This window comes from Bos taurus, chromosome 16 (assembly GCF_002263795.3).
Source record: "Bos taurus isolate L1 Dominette 01449 registration number 42190680 breed Hereford chromosome 16, ARS-UCD2.0, whole genome shotgun sequence".
Classification (NCBI taxonomy): domain Eukaryota; kingdom Metazoa; phylum Chordata; class Mammalia; order Artiodactyla; family Bovidae; genus Bos; species Bos taurus.
The window spans coordinates 40,431,125-40,445,461 of record NC_037343.1 but is presented as its reverse complement, the minus strand read 5'-3'; positions in this window follow the sequence as shown (position 1 = coordinate 40,445,461).

The following is a 14,337-nucleotide window of genomic DNA, read 5'->3' as shown; positions in this document are numbered from 1 at the left end:
CCATCCAGCCATCTCATCCTCTGTCGTCCCCTTTTCCTCCTGCCCCCAATCCCTCCCAGCATCAGAGTCTTTTCCAATGAGTCAACTCTTCACATGAGGTGGCCAAAGTACTGGAGTTTCAGCTTTAGCATCATTCCTTCCAAAGAACACCCAGGGCTGATCTCCTGTGGAATAGACTGGTTGGATCTCCTTGCAGTCCAAGGCACTCTCAAGAGTCTTCTCCAACACCACAGTTCAAAAGCATCAATTCTTTGGCGCTCAGCCTTCTTCACAGTCCAACTCTCACATCCATACATGACCACTGGAAAAACCATAGCCTTGACTAGATGGACTTTTGTTGGCAAAGTAATGTCTCTGCTTTTAAATATGCTATCTAGGTTGGTCATATTTACATTCAATTGCATCACAATAGCATGTTAAAATCTAGAGATAAAGAGAAAGACTGGTAAGCAGTAAGAATAAAACAACTTCTTATGCAGACAGTAAAGAATCTGCCTATAATGTGGGAGACTTGGGTTCAATCCTTGGGTTGAGAAGATCCCCTGGAGAAGGGAATGGCTACCCACTCCAGTATTCTGGCCTGGAGAATTCCATGGACTGTTTAGTCCATAGAGTTGCAAAGAGTTGGACATGACTGAGTGACTTTCACTTCACTTATTACCCAGAAGAGAACTATAACATAGCATTGCTGACATCTCATCAGAAACAATAGAGGACAGATAGGCAGTAGGAAAGTGAAAGTGTTCAGTCATGTCCTTTGTGACCCCAGTGAGTAGCCTGCCATGCTCCTCTGTCCATAGGATTTCCCAGGCAAGAATATTAGAGTGGGTTGCCATTTCTTTCCCCAGGGATCTTCCCAACCCAGGAACTGAATCCAGATATTCTCAATTGTAGGCAAATTCTTTGTCATCTGAGCCACCAGGAAGGCCCAGGTAGTAGGAGAACATACAAAATTCTGAAAGCAAAAAATTCCTCAACTAAGAATTTCACATCATCAAGTAAAACTATCTTTCAAAAATAAAGGCAAAAACAAATAAATTCCTAGATTAAAGGAAAAAGTAAGATAATTTCAGCAATTTGCCAGCAAAACTGGTGAGAAATATTATAAAGAAATTCACAGGTCATACAGATGGCCAAAAAGCACATGAAAAGATGTTCAACATAGTTTTTCTAATTATTAGAAAACGCAGACTAAAACTACAGTGATGTATCATCTCACACTGGTCAGAAAGGCCATCATTAAAAAATCTGCAAATAATAAATGCTGGAGAGGGTGTAGACAAAAGGGAATCCTTCCACACTGTTGAGGGAATATAAATTGGTGCAGTCACTATGAAGAACAGTATGGAGGTTCCTTAAAAAACTAAAAACAGAGCTACAATATAATCCTACAATTCCACTCCCAGGCACATATCCAGAGAAAACTCTAACTTGAAAAGATACATGCACCAGCAATGTTCATTGCAGCTACTGAAAATAGCAAGACATGGAAGCAACCCAAGTGCCCATTGACACAAGAATAGATAAAGAAGATGTAGTATATACATACAATAAGATATTACTCAGCCATTAAAAAGAATGAAATAATGCCATCTGCAGCAACATGGATGAACCTAGAAATGATCATGCTAAGTGAAATAAGTCAGACGGAGAAAGATAAATCTCATCTAATATCACTTATTTGTGGAATCTAAAAAATAATGACACAAATTAACTTATATACAAAACAGAAACAGATCCACAGACATAGAATACAAACGTACAGCTGCCAGAGGGGATAGCAAGAGAGGGGAGAGGATAAGTTAGGAATTTGGGATTAGCCTATACATACTACTATATATAAAATAAACAACAAGGACCTACTAAATAGCACAGGAAACTATGCTTAGTATCTTGTAATAACCTATAATGGAAAGGGATATGAAAAAGCGCACGCACACACACACACACACACACAAGTCACTTTGTTACACTTGAAACTAACACACATTGTAAATTAACTCTATTTAATTAAAAAATGAAGGAAAATAAAAATCGAAAGAAAAAAACCAACTATGTACTGCTACTAAGTCGCTTTAGTTGTGCCCAACTCTGTGTGACCCCATGACAGCAGCCCACAAGGCTCCGCCATACCTGGGATTCTCCAGGCAAGAACACTGGAGTGGGTTGCCATTTCCTTCTCCAATGCATGAAAGTGAACTCTCTCAGTTATGTCCGACTCTTAGTGACCCCATGGGCTGCAGCCCATGAGGCTCCTCTGTCCATGGGATTTTCCAGGCAAGAGTACTGGAGTGGGGTGCCATTGCCTTCTCTGATATACTATGTACAGGAAATACAATTTAGATCAAAGATACAGGTAGGTTGACAGTAAAAGGGTGGAAAGGTATCTAAAAAATGAACTTGAACAGTTTTACTAATTTCAGACTAAATAAATTTTAAAACAAAAAATGTTACTAAAGATAATAAAGAAACTACAATGATGAAAAGGTCATTCCATCAGTAATATGTAACAACTATAAACATACATTGGAGAAAGAAATGGCAACCCACTCTAGTTTCCTTGCCTGGAGAATTCCATGCACAGAGGAGCCTGGAGGGCTACAGTTCATAGAGTTGGACATGACTTAGTGACTAAACAATAAACATACATTCTCCTAACAACTGAGGTCAGAAATACATGAAACAAATCTGAAAGAATTGATGGGAGAAACAGATAATTCAATAATAGGTGAAGAGTTCAAGACTCAGTTTAAATAACGGATATCACTAGGCAGAAGATCAATAGCAGAATAAGACTTGAACAAGACTATAAAACAAATAGCACTAACAGACATCTGTAAAACACTCCACCCAATGATAGCAGAAGACACATTCTTCTCCAGTACATATGGAACATTCTCCAGTATAGACCATAAAACAGATATCAATAAATTTAAAAGGACTGAAATTATACAAAGTATATTCTCAGACAAAAATTAAATTAAATTAGAAATTGATAACAAAGGGAAGTTGGGCAATTCACAAATATGTAAAAATAATTAAACCTCTTGAATAAATAAGTTAATACTAACAGATAAGATGAGAAAATATTTTCATGATTTAAACTGAAACATTGCATACCAAAACTTATGGAAGGCAGTTAAAGAAGGGCTCAGTGGGAAAATTAGAGCTGTAAATGTCTATTTTGAACACATAATAAAGATCTCAAAACTTTCGTGCTATACCTACTTTGAATACACCTACAATCTTTAACTTACTAGTAAGATTGAATTAGTAATTTTAAAACTTCTCATAAGGAAAACCCCAGGAGTTTGTAGTTTCATCAATAAATTTTACCATGTGAAAAGAAGGATTAATACCAATTCTTCCAGAAAACATAATTGGAGGGAACACCTCCCAACTTACTACATGAGACAATTATCTGATCCTTGAACAGGAAAAAAAATCACCATAAAAACAAAAACACCTCCTGCAGAAAAACTACAGGCCAGTATGCTCAGAAATACAGATGCAAAAAATCCTCAAAAGGTACAAGCAAACTTAATCCAACAATATTTTAAAAGGATCATGTTTCATAATTACATGAGAATTGTCTTTCTGGGATAATTAATAAATTCAAGGTTGGTTTAATGTAGAAAATCAATCAATGTAATATACCAGGCGTATCTATAGAGACGTAGACGTGCGCTTGCCTAGGCTCAGATCAGAGGATGGGGAGTGACTACTGAAAGGAAAAATATTTCCTTTGGGAAAGAGAAAAATACATTTAGACTGTGATGATCACATAACTCTCTGATTCTACCAAAAGAATTGTACATTTTAAACGGGTAAATGTTTTGATATGTGAATTATATTTTTATATAGATGTCAAAAAATAAGAAAAGAAAATGTAAATCATTAAATTGATCTTAAGAGTATATGTGTGCTCAGTTGTTCAGTTTTGTCTGACTCTGATGCCATGGACTATAGCCCACTAGGCTCCTCTGTCCGTGGAATCTCCCAGGCAAGAATACTGAAGTGGGTTGCCATTTCCTACTCCAGGCAATCTTCTCAACGCAGGGATCAAGCCTGGGTCTCTTGCATCTCCTGTGTCAGCAGGTGGATTCTTTACTACTGCATCACCTGGGAAATCCTTGATCTTAAGTATTAGTTCATAAAAATCAATGCTAATTAGTTTCAAGCATATTTGTAAAATCTATTCTATACATTTATTTTCACTGCCACCTCTAAGGCCTAAAGTTAGTATCCAAAGACCTACAACTAAATAGTTTCTGCTAAGCTCTTCTGAATTTCACTTTAATTTACATAAATTCACCAAATATATGCTGAGCATGTATACTAGATATTCTGATAGGTACTGTAGTGGATAGACACATAAATGCTTAAAAATAATCATCAAAGCATCTATTCTGAAGTCAAATTATTTTGATTTAAAGTGCAAATTTCATTCAGGGTTAAAATGTTTTTAGAAGAGTATCTTGGAGTTTCAGATTAGATGATATTTTCATCTATAAGATGAACTTCATTTATTTATTTACATTTCTATATTGTAATTTACCTTTTTATTAAATTATGTCAGTTACCATATGCTTTATATTAACTAGGGATGGTAAGAAAATGTGAGATTGTTAGTTATTCAGAAGTCCTGGGCAATTTTTTTATTCTGCTATCATTTTTATTTTAGGAATTATTCAGTTCTTACTTGATCCTAGTCACTGAGGTATGTAGGAGTATGTTTATTTAATAGTCTCAAAATTATTTTTAGAGTGGAAATCATTCCTGCAACATAGCTAGTAAGTGATTTGGACCTCATTCTTCTGACTTCATTATTCTTTTAAACGCCTTCAGTACCAGAAAGCTGCCATTATATAGGAACCAGGCTCAGAGAAAGTCAGATGGAATTAAGTGTCTGAAGTTATTTCTGGGCCACTCTACCTAAGGAAGGAGAGTGGAAGAAGAGTTTACCATGGGGTAAAAATACCAATATCAAACTAAGGAAGAAAAGGACAAGCGGAGAGGCAGGGACCTATGCAACAAGAAATTTGGGCTGGAGCCAAGGGACCAGATTCTTATTTAGGGTCTGTCATTAAGTTCCTGTGTAATTTGAGTAAGCCATTCAAGCTCCCTAGGCCTCCATTGCCTCATCAATAAAATAAGAATATTGGTATAAATATCTCCAAGATATTTTCCAGCCCTTTTATTTTATGGCTCTTGGTTACCAACTGTCCAGACTGGCTGCCCTATTTTCTCCATGTGTTCAAGTAAACAGGTGAAACTCACTCAGCAGCTCAATTTTCTTGACGTGCTGTATGATCCTTAGACCATCTTAGATTTGCTACTTTAAATTTCATTATTTTAACACAGACTCATCAATTACTTTTTTAAAGTTGTCTTGCTTCTTTTTAACCAGCTCTTACTTTTAAAATGGCATTCTCTTTTATGTTTGAATGCTCTCTTTCTATGGTGCATGAGTACATTTTAAAATCTTTTCTCTCCAGGTTTCGGAGCAAAGGGAATATTACTTTACTCAGCCATAAAGAATAAAGAAACAACGTCATTTACAGCAACATAGATGGACCTAGAGATTATCACACTAAGCAAAGGAAGTCAAACAGAGGAAGACAATACCATATGACATCATTTATGTGGAATCTAAAATACAACATAAATGAACAGATTTATGAAACAGACTCACAACTCACTTGTGGTTGCCCCAAGACAATAGGCTTGTGGTTGCCAATATGGAGGGGTGTGGGAGGGGGAAGGACTGGGAGTTTGGCATTAGGAACTGCAAGCTATTATATATAGGATGAGCAACAAAGTTCTATTGCACAGAAGGGAACTAAATTGAATATTCTATGATAAATCATAATGGAAAAGAATATATATGTGTATAACTGAGTTGCTGTTGTACAGCAGAAATTAACACAACATTGTAAATCAACTATACTTCAATGAAATTAAAATCTTACTTCTCTGTCTTTGCATATTTGGAGTTTCATCAGTGATCACTTCAATTTTTATATTTTTCATAGACTACTTCAAAAGGTTAAACTTGGGTCAGTTTAAGAATGGTTTGTGGGCTGTTTATTGGATAAATTATCTACTTACACTGTCATGCAATGAAAAGATTGTGTAGTTTTTGCACAGGACCTTTGTTTAGTCTGGAAAATTCTTATTTGATGACTCTCTTGGGGGAGTGGTTATTGTCTATTGGATACATTCAACAGAAATGTATCCAATGTGACTGACTTGGTAATAGTTCTTCCTGAAATACAGTAGGAAAAATTGGAAGGAATTTAGGATGGTGAACATTTTTTGCCAAAACAAATACATAGAGGACTGAGAGTCACTCCTGTTAACTTTAGAGACATGAGTACAAGATAAAGGAGGTGGAGTTAGGAAGAAGCCAACTAGGGAGAAAATGAAATGCAGGCGAATCTAATCAGGCCGCTAGACAGGGCACCATGCCGAGAACAAATACTCTGAAAGAAATGCTCCTGACCTATTCCCTGAAGAAGCTTTAGTATCTGGGCTTTACTGAGCCATATGCTGGTTAATTAAACTTAAAGTTCAGGAAGGTGGAATAGCTTTTATTTTTGCATTAATGATGTCATATGTACACATTAATTTCCTGAAAAAAAAAATGTGGTACAAAATAAAATCAAAATATCACTAGGGCATTAACATGATACTACCAGGAAGACACTGAGTACTTAACTCAAAGCCTGGAAACTGTGTCGAATGGTCTCAATGCCTATTTTCAAATCTTTTCCTTGATCTTCTTCAATGGAAGAGCATCATGCTCAGTATCACTGACACAATGGTCTTGGACTTAATCATATATATATGTATGTGTGTGTGTGTGTATCCCCTGGAGGAGGGCATGGCAACCCACTCCAGTATCTTGCCTGGAGAATCCCATGTACAGAGGAGCCTGGCAGGCTTTAGTAGGAAACGACTGAAGCGACTTAGCATGCACATAGCACACACACATGCACACATACACACTCTCACACATATATGTATATTAAACCTTTTCTAAGGAGATCAAGATTGCCAGGAGAAATATCAATAACCTCAGATATGCAGATGACACCACCCTTATGGCAGAAAGTGAAGAGGAACTAAAAAGCCTCTTGATGAAAGTGAAAGAGGAGAGTGAAAAAGTTGGCTTAAAGCTCAACATTCAGAAAACTAAGATCATGGCATCCGATCCCCTCACTTCATGGGAAATAGATGGGGAAACAGTGGAAACAGTGGCAGACTTTATTTTGTTGGGCTCCAAAATCACTGCAGATGGTGACTGCAGCCATGAAATTAAGACGCTTACTCCTTGGAAGGAAAGTTATGACCAACCTAGATAGCATATTCAAAAGTAGAGACATTACTTTGCCAACAAAGGTACGTCTAGTCAAGGCTATGGTTTTTCCACTGGTCATGTATGGATGTGAGAGCTGGACTGTGAAGAAGGCTGAGCGCCGAAGAATTGATGCTTTGGAACTGTGGTGTTGGAGAAGACTCTTGAGAGTCCCTTGGACTGCAAGGAGATCCAACCAGTCCATTCTGAAGGAGATCAGCCCTGGGATTTCTTTGGAAGGAATGATGCTTTTCAGGCCAAAGTACTGAAACTCCAGTACTTTGGCCACCTCATGCGAAGAGTTGACTCATTGGAAAAGACTCTGATGCTGGGAGGGATTGGGGGCAGGAGGAGAAGGGGACGACAGAGGATGAGATGGCTGGATGGCATCACTGACTCGATGGACATGAGTCTGAGTGAACTCTGGGAGTTGGTGATGGACAGGGAGGCCTGGCGTGCTGCGATGCAGGGGGTTGCAAAGAGTTGGACATGACTGAGTGACTGAACTGAACTGAAGGAGATCAAGACTGGTTTACAATCATTGAGGAGTGACTGACACACAAAAATAAATGGAAAGCAGACTAAGTGTGATCTTTCTGCTTAGCTAGAAAGGACTTTAAAAACATGTACGTATTAATGCATATATATGAAATCTAGAAAATGGTACTGATGAACTGATTTGCAGGGCAAGAATAGAGACACAGACAGAGAGAATGAGCTTGTGGACCCAGCAGTGGAAGGAGAGTGGGATGAACTAAAAGAGTAGAATTGAAATATATACATTCCTATGTGTAAAATAGCTAGCTAGCGGGAAGGTGCTGTATAGCACAGGCAGCTCAGCCAGGTGCTTTATGATGACCCAGAGGGGTGGGGTGAGGGGCGTGGGAGGGAGGCTCCAGAGGGAGGGGATATATGTATACTTACGGCTGACTAACGCTGTTGCGCAGCAGAAACCAACACAATATTGTAAAGCAATTATCCTCCAATTAAAATTTGGACTCTGTGGGAGAGGGAGAGGGTGGGGTGGTTTGGGAGAATGGCATTGAAATATGTATATTATCATATGTGAAACGAATCACCAGTCCAGGTTCGATGCATGATACAGGGTGCTCGGGGCTGGTGCACTGGGATGAACCCAGAGGGATGGCATGCGGAGGGAGGTGGGAGGGGGGTTCAGGATGGAGAACACATGTACACCCATGGCAGATTCATGTCAGTGTGTGGCAAAACCAATACAATATTGTAAAGTAATTAGCCTCCAATTAATATAAATAAATTTATATTAAAAAAGAAAAATATGAAAATAAATAAATAAAAATATGTAAAATTCTGAAATGGGTCAATTGTATATAATGGGAGCTTCTCTAGGATTCTTGGTTTCTATCTTATGGCCTCTTATTTTCCTGCCTGCTAGGGTCTATTTAATTATTTGAGTCATTCTGCCCTGTCTTCCCCCTCCTTGCTCTAAGACATTGAAGAAGATCAGATGACAGTTTGAAAAATCTGTGTGGGAGGAGGAAGGAATCTGACTTTGCTTTAGAAAGGCAGAAAATATTTTAACGTTAGCCCATTTTAAGTTAAAAACTCAGGGTGAAACTCCCTTCCCTTTAAAAAAAATTTTCACAACCACAGACAGCGTATGCCTCCACGGCCAGCTCATTAGGGCTTTCCTGGGAACAGTGTGAACCCCCACAGGAATATGTGTCCCTCTGAGAAGCTGCTCAGCATCTCTTCCCTTAGCACCTGGAGGCTTCCTACAAAGCTGAAAGGAAGCTAATGATTTTATGAGTGTAAGCCCACACCTCTGCTACCCTGGTTTTATTGATCTCCTCTGGGCTACACTGAAATCTCTTTTATTCCTGTACTTTTTACTTTGATTTTCTTAGATTCACAGTAGAAGTAACCACTCCCACTAAAGTCAATTCACCCTCTATTGACAGAAAATTGGTCAGTGGTGAGACAACAAAACAGAACTGAAAGTCGAAACTGTGGACAGACTCACTTTTCTGGAGATGAGTCTGCCTATTTGGGGTGACAGTGTGTTGTCAGTATTCTGTAACTGGCAAAGTCTCTTTCCTTCCCGGTATTTTGTCCCTGGGGGAGTGAAGAACAACTTGAAAACATGTAAAGACAACACGTGCTGGTGGAAAGGGTCAAGTGAAAAAGGGTTCAGGCAGAGAGCTAGTGAAGGAGAGATCTGACTTGATCCTGTCTCAAGAGCATTTAACACTAGAGATTTTTAAGGGCTGGCTCTGATGCTGAGAAATTCCTGCTGAGAAAGTATGAGAAGGGAAGGTTCAAAGTGTCTTTCTTTACCAGTTAGTCAGAGAAGACATCTTCCCCAAAAGGTGGCCCATTCTCACCACCCACTCCTCTCCCATGACCTGACCCTGTCTCAGCAATCTCCTTCATACATTCGGACATCTGACCATGGAGTGGTCACTGTCCCTTAGGTCCTCAGAGAGCTTGGGTCCTCTAAATCTCTGTTGTCTCAGCCCAAATGCCACCCTGGGGTAGAGCCCTTCTTGACCACTCAGCTGAAGTTGCATCTCCCACCCTTGTCTGTGTCACTCTGTCCCATCACCCTGTTTTAGCATATTCATAGCACTTATCTTTTATGAAATGACCTTGTTCATTTTGTTTGTTCCCATGGATTTGTTTATTTGTCTCAATTTCCTGACCACAGTATAAGATCTAGAAAGGTAGGAACTGTATTTTTCTGATGCTCTGCTACATCCCCAGTGCCAGGGAAAGTACCTGGTACAAGATATTTGTGGAATAAATGAATTTGTGAGTGAATGAGAATCATCATAGGTAAGAAGATATTAACTATATTCAGAAGCAGGGAGTCTGTGCTCTCTGTTAGTTCTTTTATGTATCCTGCCCCCATGTTTCCATCAACACAGTAGGTAAAGATGCACATATCGAATCACACTTTTCAGGTCAGGGTGTGAAGTCAGGGTGACCAGGTGAAGACTTCACTATTTCACACATGCAGATACTTTTCTCTGAAACCAGTTTATCCAAGGAGGTAAGTACACAGACCCTGAAGTGCAATGCTGAGGTCACAGCCTGCCTACACAACTGGTTTAGTAGTGTGACCCCGGGCAAATTCACCTCCCTGTGCTTTATTTTCTTTGCTATAAGTGAAAATAGATAACTTCCCTAACTGGGTTGTTGTAAAGATTAAATGAGTTAATATAAGTAATGTACTTAGAATAGCATCTGGCTTGTCATAGCACCATAAGTATTTCTTATTAATTCTATTATAATTCTCACTTCATGTACTTGCCTCTAAGCCTTAGGAATTTGCAACACTTCTTGCGCCACAGTTTATGACAGTATGGAGAAGGCTGTGGACCATTTGTCATAAAAATGCTCGTAAAAACATAAAGTACACACTATTACAAAGGAAGTAAGTATATTGAAATATTTATCAATATTTTAAAACCTGTGATATTGAAATATACCTACTTTTTAAACGCATTAAATAATAAGATACACTGACAGGAATTAAAGCCACCTTAATTTCAAAGTAGTGAAAAAACAAATAATATTTCAAGATATTGACAGCAACAATGAATTCGATTAGTGAGAAAATCACAACTATTGGTAAAACTACTGTGGTTTGTTGTTATTACTAGCAATTGAAAGCTAAATTTCAGAGGTGAGAGAAAATGAAGATGCTAATTTTTTTCCCATTGTAGTTCAGACACTCTGATCATATCCATGGTTCACGTAATCCAAGATGAGAACCCCTGCTACTGATACTGTTTGCAACTTCTTTAACAGCTATCCCAGGGCAGTTTGGCAAAATATACATAATTTTTATAAATGCATTTTTAGAAATAGACATATATCCAATAGAAATGCTTATGCAGATCCATATGCAAGAACGCTTACTACAGTCTATCTGAAATGGTGAGAGACCAGAAACAACCCACATGTCTGTTGACAGGAATTTGTTAAAATAATTTCATTAATCTGTACACTACAGAATACAAGTTTTGTTTCTGTTGGTTTGTTAAGGAAGATGAAGCCTGAAAGTTGTCTCTGTGTATTGACAGAAAGGGCACTCATCACTGAAATCACAAAGTCACAAAACATATACAGTATTATCCATTCTTGTAAAAAAAAAAAAAACCCAGGTAATTGCATAGATATACCAATTAACAGTGGTTATGGGGGTGGGTGGTTGATTATGGGAAACTTTCACTTTCTACACATTTCGGTAATTAAACATTTCTGTTTTCCAATAAGCCTGTATCTTCAATTATCAAAACATGATGATGATTATTTTTGAAAAAAACAAACCCTGCTCTCCCAGATTTCCCGGCATCTAGAAGCTTATAATTTAGTAAATGGGTAAAGATCAAACATATTTATTATTATTTGCATGTCTGCAAGCAGGCAGCTCCATCTAACCCAAAGAGATAACCCCTTGGGGTTTTTCCCAGAATTCCTACATAAGAATGATGCTGTGGTTCTAAAGCCACGGCCTACAGGTTTTCTATTACTCAGACATGAACTAGCATTTAATCTCAAGAACTTTGAAATGTTTTGGGTCCACTGGGTCTTTTCTGCCAATGTTTCTGGTTTTGGGACCCCTCTGTCTACCCATTCTTAAGCTGCTCCTTGATGTAAACCAGATGCTTGTCCATTTCATGTTCTTTGTTCTATCTGCCACAAAACATTACTTTCACTGTCCTCAGCAAGTGCCTAGTCCATTCTGGTGACTGGGTCTCATCCTTCTAGCTGTCCTCACCTGGCTGCACTGCATTCGAAGATCAGAGAAGAGAGCAAACGTCAGGTTAGGGAAGCTGTAGTGGGCACAGCAACTGTACAGCTCCATCAACATATACATATTTAAACATCACCCAGCAATGCCAAATCAATGGCAATGATTCGTTCTAAGAATCCATGCTTCTTTTAAAAGAGAAAGGGGAGGGGGCTTGCTGCTTCCTCTTCCTTTAATTTACAGATCTCATCATTTCTCAACTCATAGCAATCTAGCTCCTATCTCTACCATACTTCTAATGTCTCCAACAAGCTCCAAGCTTGTTTCTGCTCTTTCCTTCTTTGTTCTCGTGATATCTGATATTGCTGCTCACTGACACATCTGTGAAACTCTGTCTTCTTCATTTATAGGACACCATGCTTTTGATTTCCCTCCTTCTTCTTCATAGTTCCCTCTTTCCCACTCTTAAATACCAGGGCTACTCAGGGCTCTGTTAATGGCTACAGAACTATGGCCCATAAGTATCTTAAAACTCAACATGTCCAATCCTAACTTTAGCAGTTTTCTCCCCAAACCCTCTCTTCTTTATTCTCCAATATTTTTTCTTTTTTTTTAAATTTTATTTTATTTTTAAACTTTACAATATTGTATCGGTTTTGCCAAATATCGAAATGAATCTGCCACAGGTATACATGTGTTCCCCATCCTGAACCCTCCTCCCTCCTCCCTCCTCATACCATCCCTCTCGGTCATCCCAGTGCACCAGCCCCAAGCATCCAGTATCGTGCATCAAACCTGGACTGGCGACTCATGTCATACATGATATTATACATGTTTCAATGCCATTCTCCCAAATCTCCCCACCCTCTCCCTCTCCCACAGAGTCCATAAGACTGTTCTATACATCAGTGTCTCTTTTGCTGTCTTGTATCATTACCATCTTTCTAAATTCCATATATATGTGTTAGTATACTGTATTGGTATTTTTCTTTCTGGCTTACTTCACTCTGTGTAATAGGCTCCAGTTTCATCCACCTCATTAGAACTGATTCAAATATATTCTTTTTAATGGCTGAGTAATACTCCATTGTGTATATGTACCACAGCTTTCTTATCCATTCATCTGCTGATGGACATCTAGGTTGCTTCCATGTCCTGGCTATTATAAACAGTGCTGCGATGAACATTGGGGTACATGTGTCTCTCCCTCCTGGTTTCCTCGGTGTGTTTGCCCAGCAGTGGGATTGCTGGATCATAAGGCAGTTCTTTTTTTTTTTTTTCTTTTTCTTTTTTTCTAATTTTATTTTATTTTTAAACTTTACATAATTGTATTAGTTTTGCCAAATATCAAAATGAATCCGCCACAGGTATACATGTGTTCCCCATCCTGAACCCTCCTCCCTCCTCCCTCCCCACACCATCCCTCTGGGTCGTCCCAGTGCACTAGCCCCAAGCATCCAGTATCGTGCATCGCACCTGGACTGGCAACTCGTTTCTTACATGATATTTTACATGTTTCAATGCCATTCTCCCAAATCTTCCCACCTTCTCCCTCTCCCACAGAGTCCATAAGACTGTTCTATACATCAGTGTCTCTTTTGCTGTCTCGTACACCGGGTTATTGTTACCATCTTTCTAAATTCCATATATATGCGTTAGTATACTGTATTTATGTTTTTCCTTCTGGCTTACTTCACTCTGTATAATAGGCTCCAGTTTCATCCACCTCATTAGAACTGATTCAAATGTATTCTTTTTAATGGCTGAGTAATACTCCATTGTGTATATGTACCACGGCTTTCTGACCCATTCATCTGCTGATGGACATCTAGGTTGCTTCCATGTCCTGGCTATTATAAACAGTGCTACAATGAACATTGGGGTACACATGTCTCTTTCCCTTCTGGTTTCCTCAGTGTGTATGCCCAGCAGTGGGATTGCTGGGTCATAAGGCAGTTCTATTTCCAGTTTTTTAAGGACTCTCCACACTGTTCTCCATAGTGGCTGTACTAGTTTGCATTCCCACCAACAGTGTAAGAGGGTTCCCTTTTCTCCACACCCTCTCCAGCATTTATTATTTGTAGACTTTTGGATCACAGCCATTCTGACTGGCGTGAAATGGTACCTCATAGTGGTTTTGATTTGCATTTCTCTAATAATGAGTGATGTTGGGCATCTTTTCATGTGTTTGTTAGCCATCTGTATGTCTTCTTTGGAGAAATGTCTATTTAGTTCTTTG